The following is a 9,448-nucleotide window of genomic DNA, read 5'->3' as shown; positions in this document are numbered from 1 at the left end:
TCATCTTGTCTTAGGGTCTTCTAGAAGTAGGCAACAGAAGGTGCTTCATAGTGGTGGAAAAATAAAAGCAGCATCATTTTGTATTTGATGAATTTTAACCAAAGGAGAAACATTTATAATGAAAAATATGAATACTTATAATCATGAAGACTATCATGAAATTTGTCTTTTCAAAAATTTGAAAAAAAAATTCAAATTTCAACATAGTCTTCATGTGTAATAATAAGAAAGTTTAATACCACATTGTATGTCAATTACCCAAATAGATAAGGACAGAAAAACATAAGCAAAATTAAAATGTGTGACATGATGTTTTAATTTATGTGTGGATTTTCTGTTATCAAAATTTCATGTCTCTTTCTATGGGAGCCACCAGGTAGAGGAGCGTGGCCTTCTCCTCTCCACACCATGGCGTGTGTTCATCCACTGACATCAGCGTACTCTGCAAAGGGGGAATCATTTTGCCTGTTGTGTTTAAGGCTCCCATTCAACTGGATATTGTGAACTTTGTTCATGCCAACTTGCGCAAAAACACTAGACAGCCCCATGCTGTCAGTGAATTGGCAGGTCATCAAGCCAGTGCTGAGTCTTGGGCTGCTGGCAGTACTGTGGGCTCAAATTCTCAGAGTTTGAGGTGGTGGCACTCCTCATTCTGGCCAGGGTACTTTTGGAAGTATGTGTTGTGGGGGACACACATTTGCACCAACCAAAACCTGGTGCCATTGGCACCGAAGCGTGAACACCACACAGAAGTGACTTGCCATCGGCTCTGCCCTGGCTGCCTCGGCCTTCCCTGCACTGTTCACGTCTAAAGATCATCATCATATTGAGGAAGTTCCTGAATGTCTTTTGATGGTTGAAGCTAAAGTTGAAGGTTATAAGAAAACCAAGGAGGCCGTTTTTGCTTCTTAAGAAACTTAAGGCCTGGAATGGTATCAACAAGGTCTATGCCTCTCAGCGAATGAGAACTGGCAAAGGCAAAACAAGACACTGTCATCATATCCAGTACCAGGGACCTTGCATCATCTTAATGAGGACAATGGTATTATCAAAGCCTTCAGAACATCCCTGGAAATACTTGGCTTCATGTAAGCAAAATGAACATTTTGAAGCTTGTTCCTGGTGGGTTGTGGACTGTATCTGAAAGTGCTTTCCATAAGTTGGATAATTTCTATGGCACTTGGCAGAAAGCTGCCTCCCTCAAGAGTAACTGCAACCTTCCCATGCACAGGTGCTCAGTACAGACCTTAGCAGAATCTTAAAAAGCCCAGAGACCCAAAGAGTCTTCGAGCACCACACAAGAAGATCCTTCACAGAGTCCTGAAGAAGAATCCACTGGAAAACCCAAGAATCATGTTGAAACTAAAGCCATATGCAAAGACCATGCGTTGCAACACTTCTTCGCCAGGCCTGGAACCACAAGCTCCAGGAAGATAAAGCAGCAGCAGCAGCGGTAGAAGCCAAATCAGATGAGTAGGGGTTCCAGGCAAGAAGCCTGTGGTCGTGAAGGAAGGCAAGGGGGCTGCTGGCCTTACAAAGCAGAAGCTGTTGGCGGGAAAAGGCCGTAGCTTATTAAGAAACCCGCCGCTGAGAAGAAGCCCGCAGAAACGAAACCACCGCAGAAGAAAAAAGCCTGTGGCATAAACTTGTTTGTTTATTCCGTAAAGATCAATCACTTTGGAGAAATAATTTTTAATAAAAAGTCGATCAAAGGTAGTGAGAAACATTAATAAAAACTTTTTTTGTGGTGTTTTTGTGGGTTCAATAATTTAAACATATAAACACCAGGCAGAAACTTCTAAACATGAAGTTACAACTTAAAGTGTGTATAGTTAGAAATATGAATTATTTTATTGATCTTGTCATCAGTGTTATTTTCATTGTTTATGAGTAACTTTTAGAAATTTAACATTTCTGCTCAACTCTTTTGATGTGATCATTATTGCTGGATTCTCTGACCCAAAGGAAATGAAAGAAACAAACAAACAAAAAAACACACAAAAAACCAAACCAAACCTGTCTCCTTAATTGCAGTTACTATACAATTATTTTTTCTTTTCTTGAAAAATATATTTTATTGATTTCAGAGAGAAAGGGAGAGGGAGAGAGAGATAGAAACATCAATCATGAGAGAGAATCATTGATTGGCTGCCTCCTGGACACCCCCTACTGTGGATCAAGCCCACAACCTGGGCATGTGCCCTTGACCGGAATCAAACCCAGGACCTTTCAGTCCGCAGGCTGATGCTCTATCTACTGAGGCACACCAGCTAGGGCTATTTTTTTCTTCATTATTTTGCAAGAAAAGTAGCTAAGTAGTGGGATCAATAACTAATTATTTATGCTTATAAAATCTCAACTTCTAATGTACTGCTTTTCCAATCTTTAAGTTACAATATAAAAATATGACAGCCACAACATAATTGATGGAAAATTAATATGTTTTAACAATGACTTTATTCAGTAGGAACATCTTGTGATTTTAAGAGAAAAAAACACTGTATCAATAGTAATAGAGTTGAATTTCATTTAGTGGTCAAACTCTGATCACATTACTTAACCTATCTGAGGCCCATTTTTCTAAATGTAACATTAAGTGATTAGTTGATGAAATGGTCACATCGCAATACTTGAAGAATAAGAATAGAAAACCAAATTAATAAGTGTACCTCCATCATGTGAAATGGTCACAATCTCAAGCAAAATATAAGACACACTCAGATATTTATATGTCCTTCCCTTTGTAATAAAATGGACAAATTAAATGGAAACATTGATTAATTAAAAAATCAGGCCCAATGATTTCTTGTATAATTTAGTACAACAGATGTTTCTGCTACTGAAAACATTTTCATTTTTATGATTACAAAACTAAAATATTGATTTATATCTAAAAGCTTTACCTTAAAGTTATTTGGTATTCTAGAGTATAAGCTATTTTTATTACTATAATTTCTAAAAGTATTAACAATTTACTAATAAAAGTGGATTAAGCTCATAGGTTGATAACTTTGTTAAAGCATTTCCATTTTTTAAAAAAATGTATGCTATTTCCTTTCAAATGCATTGTCTATGAGAAGTCTGTGGAAAACAGAGTTTGCAATCTCATAATAATTATACTGATTAGAAACTGGATTTAATCAAAGGCTAAAGAAATTTTAAGTCTTTGAAATTTTAAAAATGATACCGTAATAAAGGATCCTCGCTCTGCTTGTCCAGAAGTGCCAGCCTTGCCTCAGCTTCTGAAGCCTGGAAGAGTGCAGGCGATTCATGCCTTATAAAGGATTCCCCACCTCCTTTATCCTATTTTGTTCCTATTGTTAAGCAAAATATTATTATTATTTTAGCATTTGCTTCTGAGCTAATTCAATTATTTCCTGAAGCAAACAGGGTGTGGGATAATCTTCAAAAGGTGACATTTGTCCTTGCATTTTTCTCAGAAACATCACGGCTAATTATCTGTGCATCAGGAAAATAGAAGGCGTCTTACTTAACATTTGACTCACTTGAAAATTCACTAACAAAGCGATAATTAGTGAAGCTGACTACAAACTCCAGGTCTAATGGCCATTTTCAGAATTAAGACTGATGTTTATAATATTTGTCTTGCTAGTAGTGCAAATGTTGAAGAATCTAAGCTGGCAGAGAGTATTTGAAGATGGAAGCGTCTTTTGTGTTCAATTTTAGCTTTTTAAGGTAAAATACTTCATTCCTAAACATCAGATTTTAGAGATTAGAAAATGAGCTCAATTTAGACATCAGTAGTTGGAAGGCAGCTACAAATGTTACATTCTTTCTCGAATTTTCAAAACAAACATAAGAAAAAGATGACTAATGAGCCATTTTGATATCTCCTTAATATGCTGCTACCACTAGACAAATAATAATTCTTTAAATAAATTGTAAAAGAAGGGCTGTTGTGCACCACAATAATCATCTTGGTCACAAGAAATGTTCTAGTTATTGAACTAAACAAAGTGTGAACATTGTAGTAGTTTGACATTTGCTTTGATGTCAAAGTTATACTTTTCATAAAATTGTATCACCAGAAAGATGGGAAAACATTATGTATTTGCACATAGTTAATTGGATTTGTGATGCTTTTCTTTCAACTTAGCTGCTGACTATGGTGTATCTTGGCATTGCTTTACCTGGTGATGAATTGAAGATCAGATGAGAGTCTCTACATTGTTTTATCCTGAAGGTGAATTTAAGGGCACTGGACACAGTGTCTCCTTGGTTATTTTTTTTTCCAATTTGTTCATATATATTTTAAAACATTTTTTTTAGGAGAACAACCTAAAATCTAGATCAAGATGCAGGCCTAGATCTGTGTGCTTTTACATACAAAGTGATTTTGTACATGAAGAAATAGACTTGAATAAATAAGTAATTAGCTCATAGTTTCAAGAGCCAGCATTTCAACCCAAATTTATCTTCAGTTTTTCATTTCCATTGGACCAAGACATTTTAAAGTTTGTTTAATTTATGTTAACAGAATTTTTTATTATTATAGTGAGTAAGACAAACTCTATCTTATGCAGTTTTGCATCCCTATCAACTAGATTTCCTGGCATAAACATAGGCAATAAATGATGATTTTGATGAATTGAGTATATATAAGCTTCCTTTCCTTTTCTGACTTTGTTGTAAATGATATCTAATCCAAAATTCTATAGAATGAGAGAAAATGTGAGAACTACAACCACAAGATGCTTGCTCTCATTAGAGAGGCAGCCAACTTAACTAGGAACAACTACAAATTGGGCCTAATATTTGAACTTTCAAATTTTTACATAAAATTTTCATGTCAAGGAGGTTACGTAGTTGGACTTGTGCTTATTTTATTATCATTCTAGTTAATATAAATATAATACGCTGATAGTATGGGAATATATTGATAATCATTCTAATTGGTTCCTGCTGTGATTTCTTGTCTGCCTCTTGCTTTCTGTACCTTCTCAATACAACTTTTACTTCTTCATCAAAATGATCTTTCTAAACCACAATTAACATATTTACCTCTTGCCTATAACTTTTGATGCCGATCATTGTCTACATCAGCATTTCCCAAACCATGTTACACAGAGCATTAGTGCCTAGAGTTCCTGGAGCTCCATGAACACTTCATGTACATATTCTCATTTAAATATTCCAGAAAATTTATTTCAATATTTTATCAATGTACTTTACCATAAAACTCCTTTTAGCTCTTACAAAACAAAACAAAACAAAAATGAACAAACATACAAACAAAAAAAAAACCATGTTAATTCCAGTGAAACTGGCTCAGGAACTGTTATGTGAAATTTTAACCCAAATTGCTACCCATGATGTTATAGTTAATTTTTTGAGTTAATGTGGCTAGGTTAGGGTACCTAGCTGTTTGGTCAAACACTAGTTTAGATGTTGCTGTGAGGTATTTTATAGATGTGATTGACATTTGCAACCAGTTGGCTTTAAGTAAAGCAGGTTAGTTTTCATTATGTGGATGGGATTTATCTAATCAGTTGAAGGCCTTAAGAACAAAGACTGACATTTTCTAAAAAGGAGGAATTCTGCCTTGAGACTAAAGCATAGAAACTCTGTCTAAGTTTCCAGTCTACTGACTTGCCCTGTGGATTTTGTACTCAAGACTATAATATTAACTTTTATCTGAGTTTATAAGCCTACCAGCCAACTTGGGGTATGGATATTGAATTTGCCAGTCTCCACAAGTATATAAGCCAATTTTTGTTGTTAATCCTCACCTGAGGATATTTTTCCATTGATTTTTAGGGAGAGTGGAAGAGAGAGGGAAAGACAGACAGAAAGATCAATGTGAGAGAAACACATCAATTGGTTACCTCCTGCAGGAGCCCTGACCAGGCTTGGGCTAGGTAGGATCCTGCAACCAAAATATGTGCCCTTGATGGGAATTGAACCCAGGACCCTTTGGTCCACAGGCCAATGCTCTATTCACTGAGCAAAACTGGCTAGGGCTATAAGCCAATTTCTTTTTTCCCCCAGTTTTTTTTTTAATTTCAAGAAAAATGATTTTAAATATAATAATGTTACATGATATAAACCTTAATATTTAAAAAAATAAAATATAATAATGTTACATGCAACAAACATTAATATCTCAAGAAAACAGATTTTAAATATGATAATGTTACATGCAATAAACATTAATATTTCAAGAATAAAAGGGTTTTAAGTATAATAATATTACCAAAACTGTACTAATGTAGTATGATATCACAAAAGTTGTAGGAAATATTAAAAATCTGCAAATAACAGGATTACTTCTATTATATCCTAGAGTGTTTTTCCTTCTTCTGGTTCGATTTTTGTTCATCAATTTATGTTGTTCATTATATTACACAAATGAGTGAGATCATATGATTTTTATCTTTCTCTGACTTGCTTGTTTTGCTTAGCATGATGCTTTTAAAATCTATTTTGTCAGATATGAGTATTGCTACTCCAGCTTTTTTTTTCTTTCCCTTTTGCATGGAAATTTTTTTTCATCCCTTCACTTTCATCCTGTGTGCCAATTAAAAGAAATCCCCCCATCTATCTATAATATATATATCTATCTATCTATCTATCTATCTATCTATCTATCTATCTAATCTATCATCTATCTATTATCTATCTATCTATCTATCAATCATCTATCATCTCTCTATCTATCAATCATCTATCTACCTATCTATAGCTATCATCTATCTGTATCATCATTTCCCCCAACCCTCTCTAGAGAACTCTAATATACACAGTCTGGCCCAATTGGATTATTTTTGCTTTTGTAACGTTATAATGTCTCAATTTGATATATCTGTTACTATTCCCTCTCAGATCTATTGTGCTCTAATCTTACTTCAATATTATTGAGCACACTAAATACTTTTATGTTCTGGATCTTTGCCCCTGCTTCTCCCTCTGCTTAAAACCAGTTATCCCCTTCTTGTTCTGGTAAACTCATACTCATTTCTGAGTATCAATTTTATACCATCCTTCCTCAGAGAGCATTCATAGTCTAGTAAATAAAATGAATATTCAGTTTCATTTATTCATACATTTAACATGTTTATTGAGTATCAACTATGTTCAAAACACTCAGGATTGAGCAGTGGACAAGAATGTTGTGATCCCTTCCCTTTAGAATGGAGTGATTAGCTATGTTACTCAGGACAGCCAATTTCATTCCTGTTATTTTGGAGTTATTATTTATAGTGGCTCCTTTCAGTTTCAAAAGTGTTCTGGTTTTGATGATAAATTATGTGATCTTATTAATTATGCAAACATAAAATATAGTAGGGAAGATAAATATTAAACAGATGTTTGGGTTGAATTATGTCTTTTCCCTCACCACCAAATATATCGGAGTCCTAACTCCCAGAACTTGTGGATGTGACCTTATTCAAATATGGGGGTCTTTGCAGATGTACCCAAGATAAGAAGTCATACTGGATTAAGGGGGGCTAATCCAATGACTGGTGTCCTTATAAATTGAGATAAATTTGCATACAGAGACACACACAAAGAACACCTTGTGATGAGGGAGGTGGAGATTGTAGTGATGAGTCTATAAGCCAAAGAATGTCAAGGATTGCCAGGAACCTCTAGAAGGTAGGAAGGAGCAAGAAAAGATCCTGTCCTCAACTTTCAGAGAGCACATGGCCCTTTTGACACCTTAATTTCAGACTTATAGCTTTCAGAATTTTAAGATAATTTATTTATATATTTTTAAGCCATCTAGTTTGTAGTAAGTTGTTAACTCAGCCCTAGGAAATTAACACAACAGACAATTTTAAAAAATTACCAGTGGCCCCATACACAAATTTTGTGCACGGAGGGCGGGGGGTGTGTGTCCCTCAGCTCAGCCTGCACCCTCTCCACTCTGCCCCTAACCTCTCTGCCTGCAGGCCTGCTTGTCCCCAACTGCCCCTTGCTGCTGGCCTGCTCACCCCCAAGTGCCCCCCTGCCAGCGTGCTCACCCCCAACTGCTCCCCTGCTGGCCTGCTCACTCCAAATTGACCCCTCCCTCACTGTCCTGATCACCTCCAACTGACCCCAACTGATGCCTGCTCGCCCCCAACTGGCCCCTCTGCTGGTCTGCTTACTCCCAATGTCCCTGCTCCCCATCAGCCTGATCACCCAAAACTGCCCTCCCCTCTTGGCCTCTAACCGCCTCTACCTCGGCCCTGGCATCGTGGCATTGTCCAGAAGAACATCTGGAAGGTCTCCCAGTCTAATTAGCATATTACCTTTTTATTAGATAGATGGGTGTTACATAAAGCAAGATATTGTATATCATGGGGCATTGTGATGGGAGAGAGAATACAGGGGACTGCATGTTTGAAGGAAGTGACATTTAGGGGAATGACTCAGGGAGAGTATAGTATGGTTTTAAATAGTACTCTATCTTGATTTTTCTGCTCAAATACTCAATTGTTAAAGCAAGATTACTTAAGCACCTCATCCCATGGTTTTGAAGTTCACTTTACCATGTAACTAAATTTTTGTTAAAATGTGTTTCTATGTTTTAACATACTACCATAATTATTCTACTTTATAGCCTACCCAATGGTGTAAATCCTTATCTTTCCCAACTACTCCCATATCCCATATGTGCAGACCATTTACTATTCACCCAGTGGTTTTTCTTTTGCCTTTTTTTATATACAATAAAATTATGTCTCTATAGACTAATTCTATTCTTGGTGTCCTGAATTAAGTTATTCTTTCAACAAATAGTTGATTTTACTTACATCCCTCCTAACTTGAGAATCCTGTATTAGAATATCAAACACACCTACACACAGTAAATCAGTTGCTGTCAAGATTTATTGAAGAATCAGCAAAGTGAAAACAGACTTTCAAACGTCTGTGTCAGAAAAGGATGAAGATACATGTCCTTGAATTGCTAAACAAAGCGTAAGAACAGTATGATATCAGTGCTTAAGACCTGAAAAAAATTGACAAAAAATTCAGGAAAGACATTTTAAAGAAAGAAAATTAAATTGATTCATACCTTTACATATACTTTTGTTCTTGACAAATGTACATATTTGTAAAATATCATTTTGTCTGACTCTATAGACCTACAATACGTATGTTTCTTACATGTGGGCACAAAATAATTATTGAAGAGCCTTAGTTCTTAGATGAGTGAGGATTGCAGTTCTATTTTTTAAAAGGTGAGAATCATTAGTTGCATACTAATGAAAAATATGTTTAGAATAGGCATTTTAGATCTTTTAAAATTACTCTCTTCATATCTTTAACTCACAGTAAATAATTCAATTAAGGTTTAACTAAAGTGACATAAATCATTAAATGTAGCAGAAAGTGAGCTTTCTTTATTGCTCTCTTAATATCTCTGACTATTGGATAGCTTAGTCAAACTTTGTGATATGAGGGGAACTCTTGTACTGTTAAGTTTTGTAAGTTCCCATAA

The 9,448-nt window shown here is 35.5% G+C and overlaps 1 pseudogene; it reads left to right on the top strand.

Annotated features, from left to right (window-relative positions):
- Positions 1-384: 384 nt before the first annotated feature.
- On the top strand, positions 385-1,730 carry LOC102758304 (annotated as a pseudogene).
- Positions 1,731-9,448: the final 7,718 nt, after the last annotated feature.

The sequence above is a fragment of the Myotis davidii genome, unplaced genomic scaffold (genome assembly GCF_000327345.1).
Source record: "Myotis davidii unplaced genomic scaffold, ASM32734v1 scaffold106, whole genome shotgun sequence".
Lineage (NCBI taxonomy): Eukaryota > Metazoa > Chordata > Mammalia > Chiroptera > Vespertilionidae > Myotis > Myotis davidii.
Note: the sequence above shows the minus strand (reverse complement) of the source record. Positions and strands in the feature narration are given on the sequence as shown.